A 13,596-nucleotide genomic window follows, 5' to 3' on the forward strand; every position below is an offset into this window, starting at 1 on the left:
GTCACACACCTCTTCCCTCGCAAGGCTTGGACTCAGGCCTGCAGGGACTGTCAAAGGCATGAAAACTCTGAGGCAGGCTCTTCAGCTTGAACCCCGAGTCTCTTGCTCACTTAACGGACTTGGCCAGAGATTGATGTCTTTCAAGGAGCCTTGAGAGCGGAAATTCAAGGTAACTCATAGAAAATTCCATATTCTTTCATTTATCAAAGCCAACATCTTTTTTTTTTTTTTTTTTTGCCCATGAAACGTGGTTTAATTAAATTCATGAAGTCGATATGCTTTCCAGGTTCCCCTTGTAAAGGAGAAAGTATGTCTGTGAGCAAACATGAGTGATGTGGGATTTGGAGCCAGCCTGTCCGGGTTCCATTAAATGCCAGGCCCATCACTGACTGGCTGGGTGTCCATACACTGTCTCCCTAAACTCGTTTTCTTCATTACTATCTGCAATAGAACAAACAATAAATAGCAGTTTATTATTTTCATCTTGATATTTGAGATAGAGTGTTTTGGGGTGCCCACCAGAGATGACCACTCAGACACGGTTTATAGTCAATTCAAAGGCTTTATTCCAGCTGGCTGGGACTACACTCAGGTATTCAGGACCCAAGTGTAACATTTAGTGTTTAGAGCAAGGGGTTTTTATAGGTAAAATCCACATCCTTGTATCTTACTCGGCAGCTGCAGGGGAGGCTTTATACAAGCAAGCAGTGTAACAGAAGCTAAGTTAGCTGCGGCATTGTGACCTCATGTTCCTAGAATAAAGTTGAGTACTTTTCCACAGGGCTTCCCATCAAGAAGATCAAATTCTAGCTAAATCTAAAGTGGCCTCAGCAAGAATCCAAGATGGAGGAACCTCGGCACTGCCTTGCTCTCACAGTGGTTCTTACACTGTCTGGTCAAGTTGAGCAAGATTCAGGCGTTAACACATCCCTTGGTGGTTCATCCCTTGCCTAAAATACGAAAGACCCTCGGTTTAATATCTGCAAAGCCAAAATAAATACAAAGGAAATCCATAGAGCAAGAAGAAATCATTACTTGTTTAAAGTCTTAAATTGGAAGGTCCTTCGCAGAATATTTGATCTATCTCTCTCTTTTTAAATTTTTTAAATCTTTGTATGTATCTACACATGTGCCATAAGACACATGTGGGGGGAGGTCAGGAGACAACCTGCATGAACTGGTACTAACTCAGGTCATCAGGCTTGGCAGAAAATCCCTTTGCCCTCTTGATGGCCCCCGTATCTCTCTCTCTTTTTTTTTAAAGACTAGAATTATTGGGCTTGATATGGTGGCATGCACCGATGATCCCAGCACTTAGGAGGTGTAGACACGAGGGTCAGGAGTGCAGTCATCCTCAGCTACACAGCAAACTTGAGGTCAGCCTGGGTTATGAGACCCTAGCTCAACAAACCAAAAGCAAAAGGAAGGACTGTTCTTATTAGTATTCACAAAGGTGATATGCAGTATAACAATATAACTTTAGATGTTTTATATTCAAACATATACATATATATATTCCACATCTATAGTATGTATAACATGAACAACACAGTATGAAATTTGGAGATTTTAGAACACGGAAATATGCAACAATCCTAAAATGTATGGATATATGTGCAACTTTTGAGCTCATACTATGCACAGTTGTATAGTCATCTGCTTTTTATTCAACAATATGGTGTGAACATTGTGAAATTTGTTTTTTGAAAACATGGTGTTTAATTTCTGCACACATTTTACTAATGAATATTCAATAACTCAAGTCAATGCTGTATCACCGAACGTTTGGATAGTTTCCAGGTTTTGCCTATTATAAAGTATAATGTTTGTTTCTTAATTATGAAAATTCCAGTAGAGAAAGTTATGAGCCTTCTGAGGATTTTACTTCCTGTTGCCAGATGTCCTTTTTGAGAAGTCACACCACTTTACACCCTTCTAGGGACATTAAAAATGCACGCTTTCCTGAATGATGGAGAAACGTTCATGAGTCCCACAGGTGAACATGGACTCTCAGTCAACGTGTTTCATTTCCTGGATTTCTAGTGAATTTTAAATATGCTTCCGGATCATTTGCAGTTCTTCCTTCCCTTCGCTTGTGTTGTGTGTATGTGCTCATCTGTGCTTTTGCCTGTGTGTGTGGAGGCCAGAGAGAGCCTTCGGGATCAAACTCAGGTCCTCAAGCTTGCACAGCAAGAACTCCACCTACTCCCCAGCCCCTCAATTGTGTTTATTTTTTACATTTATCCGTGTGTGTGTGTGTGTGTGTGTGTGTGTGTGTGTGTGTGTGTACACTGTGCACATCTGGAGGCCAGAGGTCAACTTTTGGGAGTTGGCTCTCTCCTACCATGCAGAATGGGGATGGAATTCAGATCATGAGTGGATGGCAAGCACTTTTATCCTCTGAGACAACTCTCCTACCCAAAGCACGTATTTAAATAACAGTTGCAAGTTTCTAGGGGACAGAGATACCTTTTATAAGCATTACAGCTTCAATGGAAAGGTATCCTGGCATTGGTTTGGTTCAAGGCCTCTGGTTTCTGATACACCATCATTCCTGGATCCTCACTGAAACTCCTCTCGGATATCTTGGCTGCCCCAATTCATGGAGATCCTGCGGGTATGGTTCCACAGAACCAGCAGCTCCTAGTTGGGGTAGATGTTAGGGTGGACCAACCCAAGACCCAGCTGTGGGACTCAGTAATAGCTGAGCTGGCCAATCCGGGCCACTGGGGCTATCTCCCTCAGGCAAGGGGCAGAGCCAGCTCCCATAAGCCCATGTCTTCAGGGTCAGGTCTCCCTTGCCCATGGTGAGGGGCAGGGCCATCCCTCTTGAGAGTGGGGGGTCCAGCTCTCCAGTGAGGGTCAGGGCCAGCTCTCTTGCTGCAATGTCCAGTGAGGGACAGGGCCGGCTTCCCCAGGGCCATCAAAGAGTGGGGTGGGCTCAGGATGGCCCTCTGATCTCATCACTCATGGTTCCTATGGCTCCCTGTGGGTGACACATAAAAGAGGCAGTTAGTGGTACTCAGGCCACATCCATAAGAAGCAATAAACATCATTGACTCTGAAACTATTTTTTTTTTTCCTTCATGCTGTTGGACTTATCAAGTGCCAGTCGAGAACTCTGTCATTGAGCTGTGGAGTCTCGCGTGTCTTGATACTTCTTCTGAGTGTTGGGGTTGCAGGTAGGAGCCACGAGGTACAGCTCTAGTTTGGAGGTTTTTAATAAACATTGCCAGTTAATACTCCCTTCCTATCAAATTTTACCCCCCCCATTATTCATGAAGTATAGTGATCCATTGTCCCAAGCAAGATGCAGACATGTGTTAGTTATAGCCTCACTCTTTGCTAGTCAAAATCCCACTCAAATAACAACTTCCTTCTCCCCTAATTTTGTAGAAAACAAACAAAAAAACACTCTCAGGGCAGTTGCTGCTGTGACTAACGGTGATAAACAATGGGGCCTCAGACTTTGGGAAGTAGAGGCGGGCTCGGATGTTACAGGGCAGGGAGAGCTATGGATAGACCTGTGCTCTGACCTGACGCTGCCCACCTGGTTCTACACTGTTACCCAGAAGTTCTTCAAAATGCTGGCTTGGAAGGGACATTCTGGGATTTGCAAATAAAGGAGGGCATAGGATCCCCCAAAGCAGTGGCAGCTGTTGTAGTGAAATGTTGAGACCGGGGTGAATTTTTTTTTTTGTTGTTGTTGTTGTTCCAAATAAGCAAAGGCAACTGATGGGAATATGGAAAGGCATGGGAGAAATAATATTTCATTTAGCAAAATTAGGGGCCTACTTGCGAGCCTGTTAGCATCAACTCCTGTAATGATTTTGCCTGAAATGGAAATGAGTTAGGAATCAAGCAGTTTGAGAATAAGCTCCAGATGGGGACTGCAAGCTATTGGGCAGTATGAGCTCGTCACACTCCAGGCAGCGAAGCCAGTCAGTCATTGGGAGATTGGGTATCGACTTGCCTTGAAGGGCTCCCTCTTTTTCCTGAATAACAACAGATCCTGGTCTTCTTAGAAAAGTGCTCTGTGGCATTCTTATTGATCAGGTGTCAAAAGGGAGCAGAGCTGTGGCGGGTGTGTGTGTGTGTGTGTGTGTGTGTGTGTGTGTGTGTGTGTGTGTGTGTGGCTCCCTCTCTACCTCCCTGGGACCATGGAGTCTTAATGTTTTCTATTCACTGCAAAAGGACTTCGCTCATCTGACTAGAATTCTCAAGGCATTCCAAATGGTTGATTCATAGTTTCTCCTGGTCAGTTGCTCTCAATGTATTTTCATACCCACTCTGTGTTGTCAAATCAACTGTCATATGAGGTATAAGAGAAACCCCTTGCCTCTGGATAGGGGACACTTAGAAAAATGTCACCCTGTTTCCAGATCTTTCTAATACTTTCTTCCATGGAGAGAATCCCAATAGCAAGTACAAAGGAAAGAGACTCATTTGAAAGACAAAGTAACAGTAGAACAAGTATTTTCTTAGGGTATTAAACAATGATCTGCTAATTGTTGGATTTAAATCACAGAAAATGGCAGATACAGAGGTGCCTTTTTGAAAGAGGCTCTGAGGCTGGTGAGATACTTAGGCTGGTAAAGTATTTGCCTCACAGGCATGAAAACCTGAGTTCCATCTCCTGATTCTTTCCACAAAAAAAAAAAAAAAGAAAAAAGAAAAAGAAAAAGAAAAAAAAGCTAGTAATAGTGGCGCACGCCTTTAATCCCAGCACTTGGGAGGCAGAGCCAGGTGGATCTCTATAAGTTTAAGGCCAGCCTGGGCTACAGAGTGAGTTCTAGGACATCAGGGAATACATAACAGGATCTTGTTTCAGAAAACAAAAAACAAACAAACAAAACACATATACACAAACACACAAATAAATAATTAATAATGAGAGCGAGGCTGCCAACCCAAGTTTGATTTCTGGAATCCATGTAAGAGTATGTAAAGACGGAGGAAGAAAAATGACCTCACAGAGTTGTCCTCATACCTCCACACACTTCCTCCTACACACACACACACACACACACACACACACACACACACACTAATAATGAATGAGTTATTTTTTTAAGGTGAAAACCTATAGTGGAGATTGTTTTTTACTTTTACTTATACACACATACATGCCATGGATACCCACGTACAAAAAAGCTTTAAATCTTATGTCCCCCAAACAGTCACCTCTGTGATGTCACTTCTGTGATTTCTTGAAGTATTTCATGTGGGAGTCTAGTTCCCACTTTTAGAAGGGTTCTTAGGTGGAGGAGAGAGGGATAAAAAAATATAAGATAGAGAGACCTAGATGATGAGAAGAAAGACAGAAACACAGGATAGCTTCGAGGGGGCCTGGGTCAATACCCAGCAACCCTAAGGTTTATTCAAAAGGACTTTTTATAATATGCCAAGGGGAGAGGCAAAGGACCTCCCCCTTGCAAGATCAAAGCACACTGTACAGCCAAGTGTAGACCCTTCCAAACACCTGGCAACCACACCCATGGTCAAATCATCCATTATGCAGCCCTGCTAATGCATTCTCTGACAGTGAGTAATTTGGACCCCCACAAATTCCCGCTTCTTAATAATATAAATCTCAAGTAAGTGCAGAGCTTAACTCCATGCAACTCTGAATCTGTTTTCCCACTAAGAGCTTGCAAATAGCTGGAATAATCATAGCAACACTCCTGCTCCTTATGGCTATTATATCTCCTAGTAAAGGAGTAAAGGATGATAAAGATAGAATGGCCTTTCTGAATGGCTCTAAGATGTCTACAGCAGTCTTAGCTGCACTAAGCCCTTTTTTAAATCAATAAACTCCTGATGCAACTGCATCAAATCTAAAGACTCTCTTAGCTTCACCATACTATGGTTCATCAACATCAACAGGTTAACATAATTCTAGCATGAATATTACTGTATACAATTACAATTCTCACAAACTTACATCTAAAAGCAAACTCTCAATAGAACTATTTACACTTTACAAACTTTAACAAACATCCAAAAGCAATCTCTTAATAGAACTTTTTGCATTTCTTGCTAACAAAACATAGGGTGCATGAACATGAGCTATCATTAATCCACTAAAGGGACAAGAAAATATTTTTTTTAATTAAAGAGACCAAGGAATATTAACTCCCCCTTTTCTTGATAATTTTTTAAGCTTCATCTTGAACCCAAACCTCTCAATTTCTACACAAAACCAGTTCCATCCATTCCTATATAACAGTTCCATAAACAGTTCCATTTCTACACAAAGTTCGTGAGTCACCACAGTTAACAAAACAAATATGCATACACAAAACAATTTATAAGTCATCACAGTTAATGAAGTCTAGATGTATAAGTGAATTCAAAATTGTCCCATTTTGGCTTTTTCACAGCAGAAAGCATGCAGACCCTCTCTGCTCCCACTGGCTCTCTTGGTGTCTATTGCCGATGACAGGGTGATGCCTTGTGGGCCTCAGATGCTGATGCTTGGTCAGCCACTGCTCTCGCTGATGCTTGCACTTGTGGCAGGGGCTTCTGAAGCCCCTCTCTCGGACCACCAGTTCTGTAGTAGCTGCTTGCTCCCAGACGCTGCTTTCTGCGCCCCAGGTCTGCACTAGGGAAAATCTACTCTACTAAGTTTCTATTATACTTTTACTATATTCATATACCTAAATCTACATTTTTCAAACTCTGTGATTTACTTATATTACACTTTTAGACCTAACTTAGTAGATAGATAAAGATTGAGAGAGAGAGAGAGAGAGAGAGAGAGAGAGAGAGAGAGAGAGAGAGGAAACAGAGAAACAGAGAGATACTTATTGATCTAACTTGAACTATTCTGCTTTATATTTACAATTTTACTCCCAAAGAATAGAATATCAGCACCTCAACTTAATTCATTACCAGACATGCCTCCTTAACCCATGGTGCCCCCTCTCTTTTATCCTCTGTACCTAAGCCCCATGTTGGGCGCCATCTGTAGGAGTCCAGCTCCCACTTTTAGAAGGGTTTTTAGGTAAAGGAGAGAGGGGTAAGAACATCAGATAAAAAGAGAGAGCTAGACGATGAGAAGAAAGACAGAAACACAGGATAGTTTTGGGAGGGCCTGGGTCAAAACCCAACAGCCCTGAAATTTATTCAAAAGGGCTTTTTATAATATGCCAAGGGGAGAGGCAAAGGACCTCCCCCTTGCAAGATCAAAGAACATCATACAGCCAAGTGTAGACCCTTCCAAACACCTGGTAACCATGCCCGTAGTCAAATCATCCATTATGCAGCCCTGCTGGGTAAAGCAAGCCCCGATTCTCTGACCCTGGGTAATTTGGGCTCCCACAGTTACAGACCCGGAGGTTTACGAAGTGCTTTTAGATTTCTTTTCATTTGGTCATCACGTGTCAAAGCACAGTGGGTGTTTCCCACTCATTTCCTAAGTGAAACTGTGGAGGGATTGTCAGGTGCTCTGGTCCAAGGCCACCCAGTTCCCTGCTAGTTTGCTCTCTGCTGCTTCTGAGTGTGTCACAGTCCCAGCTGTGTTCTGCTGTGGACAACAGTGTATCATCCTTGACACTCTTTGGTGGGTAAACTTGCCTTGGTTTTGTACCCAGGCACCCTTTGAAGTGTGATTTTTGAGCTGGGGAAAAGCTGTTTTAATGTACCCTAGACAGGCTTAGCAGATTTTTCCCTAGCATGTGCCCATGACTAAGAGAACATAGTGTCTCAAGTAATTTTTTTCAGTTCCCTTTCAGGGTCTGTTTTCTCTTCCTTCCTTCCTTCCTTCCTTCCTTCCTTCCTTCCTTCCTTCCTTCCTTCCTTCCTTCCTTCCCTCCTCTTTCTTTTTGTTAAAACCATGTCATCAGAAACAATTGCCTTTCTGAACACACTGGAGATACACGGAAACCATTAGGAAAGAGAGCTTGGTTAAAAATAACTTTTGAAACAACGAGAGTAAGTTAAAAAGAGTGATTCTTTCTGGTTTGAGTTAGAAGCAGGGTGCATTCCTCAATAAACAGTCCTGCAAAAAGCCAGCTCATCTTTAAGAGAAAAGACCAGAATCTCTCTCCATTGTCTCCCTACTTCTCCCCACTTGGAGGTGAGGCTGCTTCAGTACTGGCTGGAGAGAAGAGTTCACAACCTGGCCTCTCTGAACACATACCTGGACGTCTGAAGAGACAGGCAGAACTCATCAGAAACAGCGCTCTAATCCTCAGGAAGTACCGTCCTAAAACACAGACGCCATAGCAACGGCTGATGTGAAGTCTGGGACATTTGCGTTGTCATGTAACCAGGATTAGTTTCCGTAGACAGATATTTCCTGGCTCCAGACAGCTTTAGCGTACCTAAGAGAGTGGAAAAGTTTATGATCAGCTAGGAGTTATGTCAAAATCCTCACTGATGCTCACTAATTAAAGCAAGTTTTGACCAGTTTATTTTTAGGTTTTCCTAAAACAGAATCCCAAACCACAGCGTTAAATAAATGGAATTTCCAACAAGCGAGGGTGAGAAGTTTGTCGGGGTTCTTCAGGTTCACCTTCGGCTCAGGAATTATCACCTCCGAAGCCTCTGAGCACTGACGTCACAAGAGAATTTTCCAAATTGAGAATTTGGGTCTCTTGTTTTATTTTTGAGGTCTTTAAAAGAAGAAATGATAACCTGTTATATTCCTGCTATTATGTGGCAGCTGTCGAGAGAACAGAGAGCCAAGCGGGTGACTCATTGTCCCTTGAACACATCACTCACATTCCCACCCCCACCCGCACCTGTGTTCCGGCTAGACTCTACTTGGAGCCTGCTCACCCTCCCCCACTGCTCTAGGGGACCGGGGACCGTGGCCACAGGCCATCATCATCCAGGCTCAGTCTTCTCCCGGGTCAGCTCCACTGCTCTGACTGCCTGGACCCCTTATCATCTGTCCAACACTTACAACTTGGCTTTCCCTGTCTGCTTTGGATAATTATCTTTCATATCCTACCTCTGAGTTCCATCACTGTCAGCATGGCTTGCTCTCTTTCTGTCTTAAGAAAGAGAGAGAGAGAGAGAGAGAGAGAGAGAGAGAGAGAGAGAGAGAGAGAGAGAGAGAGAAAGGAAGAAAGGAAGAAAGGAAGAAAGGAAGAAAGAAAGAAAGGAAGGAAGGAAGGAAGGAAGGAAGGAAGGAAGGAAGAAAGAAAGAAAGAAAGAAAGAAAGAAAGAAAGAAAGAAAGAAAGAAAGAAAGAAAGAAAGAAAGAAAGAAAGAAAGAAAGGACTGACAGTGTGCTTCACAGGAAATAGGTACCCCCACCCCCAAACTCTGCTCACTAGTTTGTGACTCATTGTCTCCCAGTGCTTAGAGATAGGACTGTATGTTCCTCAGGACAACAAAGCTGTCATTTCTTCCCTCAGGTTTATACAGACTGGGTTCTTGCTAGCGTCTCTCAGAGCCAAGGTCATACAAGAGGACCACAGCACTCTATTTGAATGTCTGCTCCTTATCTGGGGCTATTATCCCAGCCAATGGCAAAGACATAATTTACAATTATGAGAACTCAGAAAGGCAGGCTGTCCTGCTTAATGGAATGTCAAACCCAGCTTTGAGAAAGAAGGTCAAGAAGATAAGAGGAAGAATATACAGCTTCAGCTGGGGGAGCCCCCACACCCCGCCCCAAGCGGGAGAAATACCTGAGAGATTCAGTGTGGGGTCAAATGGCCTGTTGTTGCTTTATGGGTTCATCTGCTTCAAAAAGGGAGTGGAACAAACAGATTCCAGCTCCTAGTGTGAAAGAAGGCTCTTTCCTTAGGCAGCTGACAGGGCAGGAGAAAGGAGAGAAGGGACAGAGACAGCGAAATGTTATCTAGAGTCAGTGAGACCGACGCCTCTGGGAAGATCAGAGCCCATGTGAAAGTCTCTCGGGGTGGGTGTGGGGGTGGGGATTTGCCAGAGCAGAGGATTCAATTGCATGGGAGAAAATGTTAGGGGCATTTTTGCCTGACTCTACAGGAAACTTTGCTGAGTTAAGGGGTAAGCAAGAGCTCTGAATCCTGACTATCCGGAGATTACAGGGCAGCGGCATAGCAATTAGAAACAAGGGCTTGGAGCAGCAGGAACAGGGTTCAGATCCCAGCTCCGCCTCAGTTCCTGAGCCTCAGGTCCCTGAAGACAAAGAAACGTCTCCCACGGGGAACTGCACAGAGAACATTAAGTGAGGTATTGTAAGTGGTTAGTACAGTCCTCGGCTCCTGATAAATAGTAGCTCCATCCATATAGACAGATGGGATATTTCTTGATCTCTTTTTAGACAACCTTGGCTTCACAGTGCCCTGGGGATGCCAAGGAGGGACACAAGCAGGCAGAGATTCTCCACAGAAGGACTAGCCAACGCATTTCTAGGAACAATAACATCTGATGTTAAACGTGGAATTATTTCCTGCTCTCGGCAATAATAGCTCTGTCTGTTCTCATTAGCCACAACATCTTCGGAAAAGTCTGTTATGTACAACTGCTTTGTGTTAGTGGTTCTTTACGACAGAGAGGAGACAGGCGAGGTCTGGGCTTTGCCTGCGTCTCAAGTGGGAGGGAAGAGATAGAGCAGGAAGCAGCCTTTGAAAGCTGGGAGTGATGGATGGATGCACGGGAGACCGGCCAAGGCGAGAGGCCTCTGAAGGGAAATGGAGCCCCCCCCCCCCATTCACAGCCATCACAGGTAGAAAGGAAAAAGCCCCAGATGCTGTCTTTACTGAGCTAATCAACGCAGGGCTGGAAGTGGACAGAAAGGCTGTCTTGGGCTCTCTGCCCAGGAGCCGTTTATCACTTCTGGTTTCATTCACTGACTCACCTGGAGTTTCTGTAGCACGTTCTCATTAGTCTGCGCCCAACACATTGGTAAGGCCAGCAGCACTGTCCGCTGTGGCTTTGTGCGCTGGAGGGGTCCTCAGGTCCCCAGCCTCCGATACAGGCGGAATGCAAATGGACAGCAGCATAAACATTATGTGGCTCCAGATGGGACGGTTTCTACGGTTTTCCAAACATTCTGCTCCGGCTGCAATGACCGCCCCTGACTGGCTGTCCAAACACTCACCGGAGAACTCACTCACTGAGTCGAGCCCCAGCCACTGCGGCCACCACCTACCTCACTCTTGGCTCCCTTTTGACCTTTGGCCTTCTCTCTCCTATAAACTCCACAAGTGCAGAAACCTGTCTGAAGTTTCTAGAATGTCTTCAGACCACCTCCCACCTGTTCACCTGAGAGTATCTGTCCTTCTGAGGCCCCCCACTTTCTCCTCTTCCCCTCCCCCAATTTTAACTCTACACCTTAACTTCTATTTGTGTTGGAAGGGACCCCAACCCCCCGTTGGGCAAAACCCCGACTTTTCTCTACCCCAAACTTCTGGGGCTAGACAAAAACCTGTGGCACTCTAGGCAGAGAGAAACATGGAGACTGTGAAATTTATGTTTAGAAAACCAGAAGATAAACATAAATGCCAACAAATTATCACTTTGAATACTTTCCGGAGTGGTCAAAAGTTCTTCCTGCCCTCAAATTTTGGGGGCCTAAGTGCGGGTGCTCAGAGCCCGTGGTTGTCCAGTGGCTATGTTCATTCACCTGTTCTTACCTGCCCGACCGCTCTGCTCACTCACAGGGCCTGTGTTGTTGCCCGGCCCAGCCTGTCCAGGGGTTCTGTGTTGCTTCAGTCACTCCAAGCTGAAGTTCTAAGGCCTGTCTGTGGCAGCAGGAAGGTCCAGCCTCTGATGAACTGAACCCTGAACAGCCACACAAAGGTGTATTTACTGATTGTTACACGAAGTTGTTTTTTTGGGTAAAGTATTTCCTCATACCAGGATCCCTCATCTAATCTACATGTCTCTCTAAAGGAAAGCATCATATGCCCTCATGACTCTGGTCCTTTACCGTGTATCCTTTGCAGGACACATCAACCCAAGAGCCTCAGATGTGCCACAGGCGTCTTGTGACCAAAGTCAGGCGAAGCCTGCGACACCCCTTCAGAAAAACAATTCTACCAGTCACGGAAAACAACCGCTGTTTTCCATGAAGATTCCCTGTTGTTTATCACAGTGATTCTTCAAGGTCAAAGTACTTCTAGAAAAGGATTCATTCTGACGTCTATCCCAGATACAGCCACTCTGCTAAATTCCCACAACACCAGCCTTCCTTACAGCCTTCCGCGGCGCTGGCGGGCTCGGTTCAAGCCTTGCTTTTTATTCCTTTCCCTCAGCAAACCCACCTCTTCTCTGCCTCCCGTCTCCCGGGGACCCCATGGGTGTCTGGTCTGTCTCTTCTCTTCTTTGAATCGACTGCTCCTTACTGCTCTTCCGGCAGAGGTGACTAAAGCTCCCAGGGACAGGCTCCACTGGAGCTCTGTGCTGGAATCTCAACAGTCACCCCTCCCGGGAGCCAGGCTCAGCCCTCTAACTGGTGGTAGGGATGGTGAAAGCAATCTAAGCAACAGGCCGTGACAATTGTTCTGACCCCAAACAAATGACGCGGGTCACCGGGACGTCCATCGTTTCTCACCGCTGGGTCTGAATGCCAGTGGAGACCATCATGCATAATTTATCCTCCAATCAATGAAAACCAAAGGCCATGAGAGAATCAGGGCCCCGAGGAAGACCTCTTTCTTGCCTCCTTTCCCTCTTCCTCTTCCCTTTCTTTCTTTCACTTCCTTTTTGTCCAAGCGCATTCTAACAAAGACTTGCTTTTCCCACTTTGCTCGCTCGAAGCCTTTCCTCATGACGTCATTCTCCCTGGTATAACCTTCCCGGCATTCCTTCCCAGACCTCCTTTGCAATCAAAGGCAACTGCCAGCCCACTTATGGTTCTGGCTTTAATTATCCGTTGTTCCCACTGCACCGGCGTTTTCACTGTTACCTCATAGGCATGTGGGGGAGGCTTGGTTGCCAGGAAGTCTAGGAATGGTCTCTGCTAACCAGGGTGCAGCCCTTCCCAGCCCTCATGCTTCCTGTCACCTATTCTTCTGTTCTCGGTGCCCTCTCCTTGTTTTCTTATTGGGTCTCATGTCCCTGATGAGCGATCGGGTCTCGTGTTCCTCTAATGCTCATTTTATTTCCTATAATTAACCATTGATCTCTTCCTGTCAATCCCTTTAGAATCCCCTGCCTGTTTACCCTCCTCTTGCCTCCTAGTAGACACAGGCACAGCAGAAGGCAAAAGGTGATGATGTCTTTCTGTACGCTGTGAATATGTGTTGCTCTGAATGGTTGATAAATAAAGCTGCATTGGCCCATGGCGAGGCAGCTTAGAGGCAGGTGGAAATCCAAGAAGATAGACAGGAAGAGAAAGGCAGAGGTGGAAGAGACCCCAGCCTGCTGCCCAAGGAACAAGATGCCAGCAGACCGGTAAAGCCACGGAACACATGGAAAAACATAGATTAATCGAAATGGGTTAATTTGTTATAAGAGCTAGCTAGCAAGAAGCCTGCCATAGGCCATGCAATTGGTAATTAATATAAGCTCCTGAGTGATTATTTTATAAGCGGCTGTGAGTCCCTAGGGCCAGGAGGAACTGGAGAAAACAGGGACCAGCCAGCCTACTACTTGGAACTGAACTTAGAAGTTCTACTCCAAGAAGAGACATACTCAGTGTATCCTGATGGAG

The 13,596-nt window shown here is 45.1% G+C and overlaps 1 long non-coding RNA gene across 2 annotated transcripts; it reads right to left on the reverse strand.

The window, feature by feature from the left end:
• Window positions 1-542: 542 nt before the first annotated feature.
• LOC107402302 (uncharacterized) lies at window positions 543-12,777 on the reverse strand. Of its 2 annotated transcripts, XR_006062056.2 has the most exons (4): window positions 10,798-10,906; window positions 9,644-9,766; window positions 8,144-8,327; window positions 543-2,986 (listed from the first exon to the last, which is right to left on the reverse strand). It is a non-coding gene; the product is annotated as an uncharacterized LOC107402302 (long non-coding RNA). The 2 variants fall into 2 exon arrangements; XR_013043346.1 differs by lacking the exon at window positions 9,644-9,766 and having other exon boundaries at window positions 10,798-12,777.
• Between the last annotated feature and the right edge of the window lie 819 nt (window positions 12,778-13,596).

This window comes from Peromyscus maniculatus, chromosome 11, assembly GCF_049852395.1.
Source record: "Peromyscus maniculatus bairdii isolate BWxNUB_F1_BW_parent chromosome 11, HU_Pman_BW_mat_3.1, whole genome shotgun sequence".
NCBI classification, from domain to species: domain Eukaryota; kingdom Metazoa; phylum Chordata; class Mammalia; order Rodentia; family Cricetidae; genus Peromyscus; species Peromyscus maniculatus.